This window comes from Amphiura filiformis, chromosome 19, assembly GCF_039555335.1.
Source record: "Amphiura filiformis chromosome 19, Afil_fr2py, whole genome shotgun sequence".
Lineage (NCBI taxonomy): Eukaryota > Metazoa > Echinodermata > Ophiuroidea > Amphilepidida > Amphiuridae > Amphiura > Amphiura filiformis.
The window spans coordinates 8,827,633-8,838,767 of NC_092646.1; positions in this window are offsets into that span (position 1 = coordinate 8,827,633).

Here is an 11,135-nt window from a genome sequence, read left to right on the forward strand (position 1 = left end):
CTATATTTTCGAGTCAAAAAAATTAAACACTAAGAACAAGTCTAAGCATTCAAAAGCTTGAGTACCGGTAGGCTATTTTTCTCAAATATTCATTTTTTGTGTTAGTTTCATTAAATGTTTTAGAAGGAAACATGTTCCAAAAATTGAAATTAGACGTTTTTAGATTTTTTAGGATGCCCCTACCCACCCACCCCCACTTCCTTGGTAATATTTGGTAAATATTATACCTTGACTTCCTTGGTAATATTTGATAAATATTATACCTTGATTTTTGGCTAAAATGGCTTAGATGGCTTGCTGGATCGTTTTCTGAAAAGTCTCTGAAAGATGCTGCAGAGGTCATTAAAACACCAATCACATACTCTCTCTATCAGGACTGAAGTGTTTCCAAGTGAAATGAAAATTGCCAAGGTCAAACCATTATATAAAAAGAAGAACAGATTGGAAGTAGGCAATTACAGACCTGTTATAGTATATATTTTGTATGTGGCCTCCAACATTTTGGAGAAAGCAGTGTTTGTACAAATTAACAGGTATCTCACGGAAAATAACATCTTATTTAAATTCCAGTCAGGTTTTAGAGGTAAATATTCCACAGATACATGTCTTATCTATCTTTTATATCATATTGCCCTATCAGAAACCAATTCAGTGCTGGTCTGTTTACTGGAATGGTGCTTCTTGACATCCAGAAAGCATTTGACAGTGTTAATCACTCTAATCTAGGTCAAAAGCTAACTGCTCTGGGAATGAACTCCACTAAATGGTTTGAGTCATATCTGAATTGCAGATCTCAGATTGTTAATTGTTACGAGTCGTACTTGTAAAATCACCTTTACCCGAACTCACACGAATGCACAACACAAATACACTGTTTGATTAAGTTAACAAAGTCTTTAATTGAAAGCACGTTATGCTTGGTATAATATATGACAACAAATGCACATTTAGTACTTAGCCAGCATTCTTCTTCTTGGTGATCATAACGTTCTTTTACTCTAGCAAATTCTACATGGGTTTGATCTGTTTGCTTTCTTGAATCTCTGAACTTTTGTCTGTATGCTTCAGGCACCAGTTCATAGGCCTTAAGGACTGCTTGTTTGACTTCTTAATAATTATTACACTTCTCTATTGGTAGAGCTGAGTAAGTCTCCCTGGCCTTCCCCACAAAACTACTTTGCAAAAGTAGGGTCCAATGCTCTTTAGGCCATTTCAAATTCATTTTGTAGCTACCTTTTCAAAATGTTGAAAGTACTCGTCAACTTCTTTCTCTTTGAATTTAGGCACAAGCTTTACATACTTTGTAACATCAAAGCCTGACTTTGACTTTGAGGAGAAACTTGATGAGTATTATAGATTTTGTCACCTAGTTTTGCTAACTTTTCTTGTTCAAACTCAATTTCTTTTTTTTTTTTTTTTGCTTCCATTTCAATCTTAGCTAGTTTTTCCTTTCTTCCATTTCTAACTTTTGTTTTTCAAGTTCCAATTTTGCTACCTTTTCCTTTTCTTCTGTAGCCAATCTTTGTTGTTCAAGCACCATCTTTTCGTGGCGTGCTTTTTTCTTCCATTTCTAACTTCTTGTTTTCCATGTCTAGTTTTTGTTGTTCAAGAGCTATCTTTTCTTGTTTTTCATTCTCTAACTTGATCATTTCCAGTTTTTTCTTTTGGCCCATTTCTATTTTCTTTTGGTCCATTTCCATTTTCTTCATTTCTAATTGAATTTCAATTTAAATGCGGAGTCCCCACCAATTTCAGTTTCTACAGCAAGTTTCTCTTCCAAATAGGATTCATCGAAAATGTCCTCCCCTGACCAAAACATCAATCAAGGCATTATTTATTATTTGCTTTCTTGTAGCTTGCTTTACTTTCAAATCATAATGTTTGGCAAATGCTAATAAATCAGGCTACTTCAACTCATCAAACTTCTCCCAATTTATAGTTTCAATAAACTCTTCTGCTTTGAACACTGCCATACTGTACTTTCACTTTCAAGACTCAGTATATTATTAATGTCAACTTTTTACAGTGTATTTCCCGGACGAGCCCCCAATCTTGTTACGAGTCGTACTTGACTCAAGGCCAAAATCACCTTTTACCCGAACTCACATGAATGCACAACACAAATACACTGTTTGATTAAGCTAACAAAATCTAAGTCTTTAATTGAAAGCACGTTATGATTAGTACAATATATGACAGCAAATGCACATACACAATAATCAAATATAATCACTCTTTAATTATTTAGTACTTAGCCAGCCTTCTTCTTCTTGGTGATCGTAAAGTTCTTGCAATGTTCTGGACGACTGATGTAATATATCCTTATTCACTTGTCCTGCGAAAATCAGCGAATTCCAGTGAACACTTGCGTTTATAAATATCCTTGCGTATGAAATCCTCACACAAAAATGGCGTTGCTTTCTCCTTGCGCAGCTTTCTACAAACTTAACTCCTTGCGCTGCTTTCTCCAAGTTTAACTCCTTGCGCTGCTATGGTGCTATTTCCACCTTTCACACTATATCTTCAGGAAGCAGGACTGCGATGCAGTTGTCCCCACTTATATTGACAGCTGTGTTGTATCAAAACCATAGATCATCATATTTAGATAATCTATGCATGAACCAGACTTCAGCGAGTCGACAGAAGAATTTATATTCCTTTCTTGGATGAAGTACGTTCTTTGACGTATTCTAGACCTTCTCCGACAACACTGGCAGGTGGTAGTGCATTGACTACTTAAATTAATTCTGGTTCGCAATTTCCTTTCTTTGAAGGAATTAGACTGTAAGCATATTAGCTAGCTAGCCCAGATCAACACTACAAACTGTGAATAATTGTGTTTACATTTTCTTATATCAAGCAGTGGGAAATCCCAAATATTAATAGGTGGGGATAAGACAAATTGTCTTATTTTACAATTTATTACTTCATATAACGCATATCCATATCTTCAGGAACTCACACCTTCTACCACCCACCCGCTTTGCCCCTTAGTTACTCCGGCCCCGGCTCATACCCCATTCCGCTCTGTACCCTACGCCATTCCCTCTTTGCCCACTCTGGAGAAATCATGGCTATGCAACTGATTTGCAGACGTGCGACAGGTCGTATTGACCATCGACCATTTAAAGAATTGGGCCTTTCCCCAGGCAGCTGTCTACCTCACGAGAATGAGAAAAATAAGGAGCCTGGGGGAGTTAGAGATACGGTATATTTTCATATTAAATCTTGACACACTCGCTTACATCAGGCTAAAATTGCTCTCTCCACGACATGCAAGCAGGCCTCGCAACATTTCCTACACAAAACCTATTTTGTCACTTGAACTTTAAAACACAACATAATAGCAACATCAATTGCCAGGATATAAAAGCACATCTGCTCATTGATCGGGCTATTCCCGTTGAAATCCATATACCCCCTTATGGAAGACATGATCTTAATCTTCCACACAGGGAGTGTGAATTTCAAATGGGGGTTACCTGAATGGGTGACTTCATTTGAAATCTACACCTCTGTGTGGAAGATTAAGGTCATGTCTTTCATAGGGGGTGTAAGGATTTTCAACCGGAATAGCCCTTTGGTATCCCCGTTTATCCGTGATAGCCGTCTGTGATGATATCAAATTTATATCGTCATCATTCACGCGGGTAATTAACAACATGAAATCTGCTATATGCTCAGTGCCGTTATTTAACGTATATGTGTTGTAGATTAGACCCACTGTATCTATTTTTGTTTTACATTTGTCAAAAGTTCTCATCAAATTAATGTTCACAAGTTTGTCTTTTATTTTCCTTGCTGTTACGCTAGATTATTTCTTTCTATTGTTTATGGTTATCATACATGGTCTTATGCGGCCCATTACATTCCCTGAGTACACTAATGTAATATTTAGTCCGCACCAAACAGTCGTGCGATAGACTCGTTTCATGCTCATTCACCTGTGTAGAAACGGCCTTGAACACGTGAATAAGAAAAGGTTCTAGCATAACAAAGAGTAAGCCCCGAAATATATGTGTAAAAACTGCAGCATGAACTGTCTCATTTAGTTTATTGTATATGTTTGTGTCTTCTAGAAAGAAACGTAGCCAGGGGGAGCGAGGATGCGACGCTATCCCAAATTGACCAAAAAGGTCCACTTCTCAGTAAAAAGTTGCAAACCATGTCCAAGATAACCAAATTATAAAAAACCTAACAAAGGGACCATTTTTCATGGTATACAATGAACGTGCAAACTTCTTAAATGAGACTTGAATGAACTTTATAAAAATACACGTATAAGAACATACAGGCCCGCAAACTTTCGTAACTCTATAGCAAATGATGGTGATATATTTTCGCATGTGTAAAAGCTACGAAGCGTGAAAACTGTCTGATTTACATAGCAAGGCACATGTTTTTTTTAAAGAGCCAACACCTCTTTGAGCAAGGTAGTTGCTACCTGGTTGCTCATGTAGCAAGAGTCCGCTCTCAAGAAGCATATTATATGCACCTGTATAAATGTATCTTCACACCAAGCAAACAATTACAAGGCCTTAAAGTACTTAGAAATTGCTTAGAAATTGCTTAAAAATTGCATAAAATAATTATAGTCATATCATGCATATGCTGCACGCTATAACGGCAAAAGCTAAAACCGTGCCATTCTTTTGTCATCGTGGATGTATACCAAGTCTTGGTTTTATAGACACATTAAATATCACTTTCGCTGACGCTTTTTGATTAAATATTTTATTAAACTTCGCCACATTTCATGAACACGCATATATTAATCTTGGTTTATAGTTTAATCGCACATAATGAGCGATGCCAATGCGCATGATTGTTCCTTTAGCCACACAAAGTAAAACTACATTTCATTGGTTGGTAATCAATCGATCATTGGAATCCATTTGGTATATCAGCTTTTTAAACAGATACATTTGATATAGGAATAAGTATATTACATTTAAACAAGAGCTACGAAAAAAGTAAATGGATTTTATTCAGTGGTACGATATTGCCACTCAGGCTGAATTATGGATACAAAACGTGGGGATGATCAAGGGGGGTTATACCATCCTGGCCGATATATCGACACGAACGATGGAGTCTTCTCCCCGATTTAAACCACATTATCTGCCTTGTTTATTGCTGTCAGATGCTGCCTTTTACTTTGAGGGCAGACTGGGTCAAAATATTTCGTCCCCAGTTTCTGCTATGCTAGGCCCCTCCATACGGGGATCGAGTGCTGACGACAAGTTTCATTTTTTTATTTAAAAAATTCAGAAATGTAAGTTTTCAAGGCCATATTTGGAATCCGGATGAAAAATGCATTAAAATGAGCACAAACATGCCTAGTATTGGTTCAGTGATTCTTAACCCTAACCCGCCTGAATACTACAAAATACTACTTGATATATGCGCTGTTCGTGCATGCATCCCACGTGGTGTGATGACGCAATCGCCCTAAGTGATATATAGGCACGGTTTCGCTGGCCAGCGAAGCCCAAGACCCGTGGCAAAGTGTCGCCGACCGAGTGCTTGGCATGCGAGGGGTCTTGGGTTCGAATCCCACCCAGAGCAAACAACTTCTTTCCTTCTTTTCTCTCGTTATTCTTTCCTTCTTTCCCTTCACGTCGCCGAAAAGCCCTTAGGGGGTTAGGGTTAAGATAGCTTTTGGTATTTTGAGAAAATATCTCAAAACATGAAGGCTACGCACGCAGAATACCCGGAAGTCTCCTTAGTAAGAAGACAGTATCTGTGTTGTAATTTGTTTACAGATACTACTCACTTGGTAGAGAAAAAATGTTGTTATGGAGCTTAAGATGCTATAGGTGCTGATTGAATATTGCTAATAATACACGACACGCCACAGCTGATGAATTGGAAATTTAGATGAAATGGGCTATTCCAGTTGAAAGCCACCTGCTATTGAAGAAACGACTTTAAATCTCGCACAGACAAGGGCAAGATTTCAAGTGGTTACCCATTCAGGTAGCCTCATTGGAAATATACACTCCCTGTGTGGGAGATTAAGGTCATGTTTGACATAGGGGGTGTATGGATTTTAATTGGAATAACCAAAGCTGACCAAAGAGAAGAAGACGAAATTAGTAGTACGAGGGGTATCCAAAAGTTTTTGACATCACCCAGAAGGAAACGAGCTATATCGATGAAATTTTGTCAGTGTAATCACTGGTCCTTATGTACATTATGGTCCAAAAATAGTCTCATAAGTATGTTTACTTTCTTTACAGGTGACGCTAGATGGGCAGTAGGTGCATAACCTGCAAGATGGTGAAAATTGAGGAACGTAGCATGATTAAGTTCCTGCATTTGAAGGGTTAGGCCTACAATGCTCAGAAAATCTATGATGAAATGAAAGCTATCTACGGTGATGATTGCCCATCATATGGCACTGTTGCTTTTTGAAAAAAAAAATTCCAAACTGGTCACATGTCCCTCACAGATGAGTCAAGAAGTGGACGTCCATCACTTTACGGATGATGCGGCCACAGTGAAAAAACTCAAGAAAGTGGAGGATCTTATCATGAAATGGATATGCGCCTACTGTCCATCTAACGCCACCTGTAAAGAAAGTAAACATACTTATGAGACCAATTTTGGACCATAATGTACATAAGGACCAGTGATTACACTGACCAAATTTCATCGATATAGCTCTTTCACTTCTTGGTGATGTCAAAAACTTTTGGATACCCCCTCGTATACCGGCTGAGTCAAAAAGAAGTAAACTCATGTTTGAGGGGCTGTAACTCGAGATCTGTAAAGAATCTGCTAAAGATAAAAATACCACTGGAAAGAGCAAATTCTACACCTCTAAATAAAAAAAGAATTATTGCAATTTCTTACAGCAAATTTAAGTTATACTCATTTGAATACAACCACCCATTTTTGTAGCTGCACACGGTTTCACTTCCCAATTAGGGGCCTACCTTAATATATTGATTGGTAAGGCGCTATATTCAAATGCTTTTTAAGTTATTGGTGTGGTTTCGATCAATAATTCCTACATGTTAAAGAGCTCTTTTCAATATGAATTTTACCTCGTTGCACTACATTATAATAAAACGGGCCAAATGACAACACTGCACCACAATTTACCGCACGGGAGCGCACGTTTCTGTCGACGAAGTATCATGAAGCTAAGAGTCCCACTGAAGTTCCGCGTCTTTTTCGTCTCCAATTTCCTACAGCTAGCCGGGTTTCATGTAAGGGAGCAGTATATAAGAATGTGAACAAGCTCAATATGTATGGGACACTAAGGAACAGACAGCCGGAAGCTTCAGGCAGACCACGAACTGCTAGATCACAAGTGAACATAGCTAGAGTTAGACATGCGTTACAGCAAGACCAAAGATCAGCTCAATCCTTTACCTAACATTCCCCAATCAAGCTTCTGCCAGATCGTTCGTAAAGACTTGAATTGGTATCCATACAAACTATAGTACCGTCATGGACTTTGTTGAATATTAATTAAAAGAAAAGTTGTCTTTACAACAATAAATCCTGTTAGCACTTTGCTGATTCGTCGAAATTGAAATGGATGAAAATCAATCGGCCGTGTGCAGCTACAAAAATGGGTGGTTGTATTCAAATGAGTATAACTTTAGTTTGCTGTGAGCAATTGCAATAATTCTTTATTTTATTTAGACGTGTAGAATTTGCTCTTTCCAGTGATATTTTTATTTTTAGCAGATTCCTTGCAGATCTCGAGTTACAGCCCCTCAAACATGAGTTTACTTCTTTTTGACTCAGCCTGTATGGGTAACTAAATGCACGAATCAATAACCTCTATTCAACACGGATAGCTCAAACTTTGACCTCAAGTTGTGGAGTATGAGTATTTGTTCTCAATACATTCAAATATCATTTTATGAATGTACAAAATAATTGGGGTTAAAGAACTGAGTCCAGACCGATGAGTATGTTATAGTGATACTTCGGTGTATACTTTCGGTCATCAAGACATCGACTGCTCAGTACCAGAAGTGGGGTAAGCGCAATAGCTACCATGTGTAGATATTAATTGCCAAATGTTCACAGGGCAACTATTGCACTTACCCACTTCTGGCACTGAGAGGTCGAAATAAGCACTTTCTGGGGTGATTTGACCAAGAGGTCACAGTGACTCCACAGAGATAAGACTTTTCATTTCTTTGAACAGTTGAACGAAATTGGATATAAAGCGATCTTTAATTCCATGTTGAAAGATCCGACAAAACAGTTTGCAACTTTTTTGCGCAATCGCGAAACAACAAACAAACAAAAACAAAAACAAAACAACAACAATACTGTTGGGTCATTATAGTTAGGGGCTAGACTACCTCCCTCAGTCAGTCAATGTCTTTGCCTATCCATATATAACTGACCAACAGAAAACTGCAATATCTTGATTGGTCTTATGTACTAAAATAGACAATACAAATGAAAAGTGTATATTACAGATTGCCTTTTTTCTAAGAGTGTACCATAATAATATTCCCCCGGGAAATTAACATTGATATAGCCCTATAATACAGATATTTTGAAAGATCAAACAGACATTCAACAATGGTTGTTACACCCCCCCCCCCCCGCCACACACACACACACACACACACCCACCCCCACTCTTAAATTAGTGTAAATATAATTTTAAATATAGCAGCTCTCAAAATAAAATGAAAATGGCAGTCAAAGTAGCCTCCAGTAACCTACTTTTTATTTTCCAAGAAATTAGGAACAAGGAATTCGGTATCCGTCCGTATCTTGTGGGCGAATCTTGCGTACTCAGGTGTCTTGAGTACGAGTAATGGGATACCCCTGTTGAATTCCATACGCCCCTATAGAAGACATGGCCTTAATGTCTTCCATAGGAGGTGTATGGATTTCAGCTGGAATAGCCCAATTGCGATGACAGCATTTGTCTGCCCGTAAAACTAATCCACATTGACCTTTAGGTCTTTGATTTTGATTTGATTTGTTCGGATTTTGACAACCCTGGATAACACAAGAAAGCTTCTATTGAAGCTTATTTCCATTGGGGTCATTTGAACATCGGGACGGGTTGGGAACAGTCAAGGGCGCGCCCTACTCTTTTCGAAACTGGCTGCGAAATACATGTACAGGTATGGCTCTCTGCACACGGGACCGACGGCTTAACGTCCCCTCCGAAGGACGGAGTACTTTCATGATTCATTTACACAATTCTAAATGAACCATGGGGAGAGCGGAAGTCTGAATTTAATCTACAGATGTTGCCAATAATTTCATACTTTTTTCCAAGTCAATATTCCAGCAAATCGCCACCGCCGGGAATTGAACCCGGGACCTCATGCACTAAAGGCAAATACCCTAACCATTGCGCCACGCTCTCCCCTTTGATCATAGTATGTGTTTATAAGCCAGTATACACGAACATATTGTGGATTAAAATGGTGTTATTCGTTTATCGTCACCAGAGAAGATGATCTTTTGTCATCTTATCTGTCTTCACTCATACTTATACAAATAAGTCATGAAAAAACATACTCTTGTTGATATTACTTGCCTTGTCATGTATAATAACAACTTAAATGTGACAAAAGTTCATAAAACTGAAACATTTAAGCCCACCAACAAAGATAAAGTTTTGGTGTTTTTGGTTCGACCTGACACGATTATGTTTAAGCAAATTTTATTTGGCCAACGTTGCTTATTTTTTCGTGTTGGAAATACTTCGATGATGAAGTTCGATCCTATAAAGACAGTTGTTAAAACTAAAGGAAATTGAATTAATCCAACTTAACCTCCGTTGGACTTTGAATTTGTAAATAATTTACCACTTCCCTCACCAAATTCAGCTTAAACTTTTATTTTCGTAAAACCTTCACCACTTCTGATAAAGTTTGCTACGCTATACTACACTCAATATTCTAAGAATTAAAAATTTACAAATTATTCTGTTGTAATAACCGATTCAGGTATGTACAATGTTTGAATTGCTTACTCTTTAGAATTTCTTTCCAAGTTAGTGAGTCTGTCCAATTAGAAGGCAGCACATAAATAGCCCATAGCTTGTACTCTACCTCAGACATTTCCATTAAAATGAATAATGGTTTCATTTTCTAGACATAGATGGGTTTTATTGTCCGCTGACTTTGATTGAAACTCGCTATTAGAACCCATGTACATTAATCATAGTGGACAGTAATGCTGCAATTGATGGGGAGAATACCCTCAGGAGTAAAAACTAAAAAGAATGCTTTCAAGTTTGATCGAAAATTGAGATTTTTACCTAATTACTGCAAAAAGCTTTATTGTGCGTAGAATCACGCAACGGCACAACTGATGAAAAGAGTTTAATAGGAAGATACTAAAAATATCTGATTATTCCCTCACGGTAAAGAAAACTTACCAACGTACTATGGAGCTATCTGCACGGTATATTTAATCCGTATCAGTCTGGTACATCTGAAATCCAGATTAAATGTGCAAATGTGTAGTGTCTTTTAGGGTTGCCGCATATCACGCAAAACTACCAACGCACCATAGCGCCATCTACACGATAGACCATATACTGAATCCGCATCATATCGGAAATCAAGATCAAATGCAGACTTGTGTCTAAAATGGGCTTTTCAGAACGATTTGGAGGACCATACAATATTCCTCAAAGTGACCAACGGTAGCTTTAGTGGTTACGGCTTTGGACTCATAATCTAAGAGCTTGCTCGACGTGCGTGGGTTCGAGTCCCCTTCCCACCACCGTGCTGCGCCCTTGGGCAAGGCGCTTTGCCTCACTTGCCTCACCCACCCAGTGGCAGTGGGAAGCTGTTGGCAAAAATGGTTGGGGGTAGTCATAGTTATTGTACCGATGAACCCTGCGCCATTTCAAGGGTGCAAACGTGGTTCCAACATTTTCTAATGACGGGGAATAAATGTAAAGCGCTTTGAGGTTGCCTACGGCATAATACACTATTTATTTATTTATTTATTTATTTATTTATTTATTTATTTATTTATTTATTTATTTATTTCTTTATTTCTTTCTTTCTTTCTTTATTTATTTATTTATTTATATATATATTTATTTATTTATTTATTTATTTATTTATTTAATTAATTATTTATATTAAAGGTTTCTTCTCAAGGACAAAGACCACCCT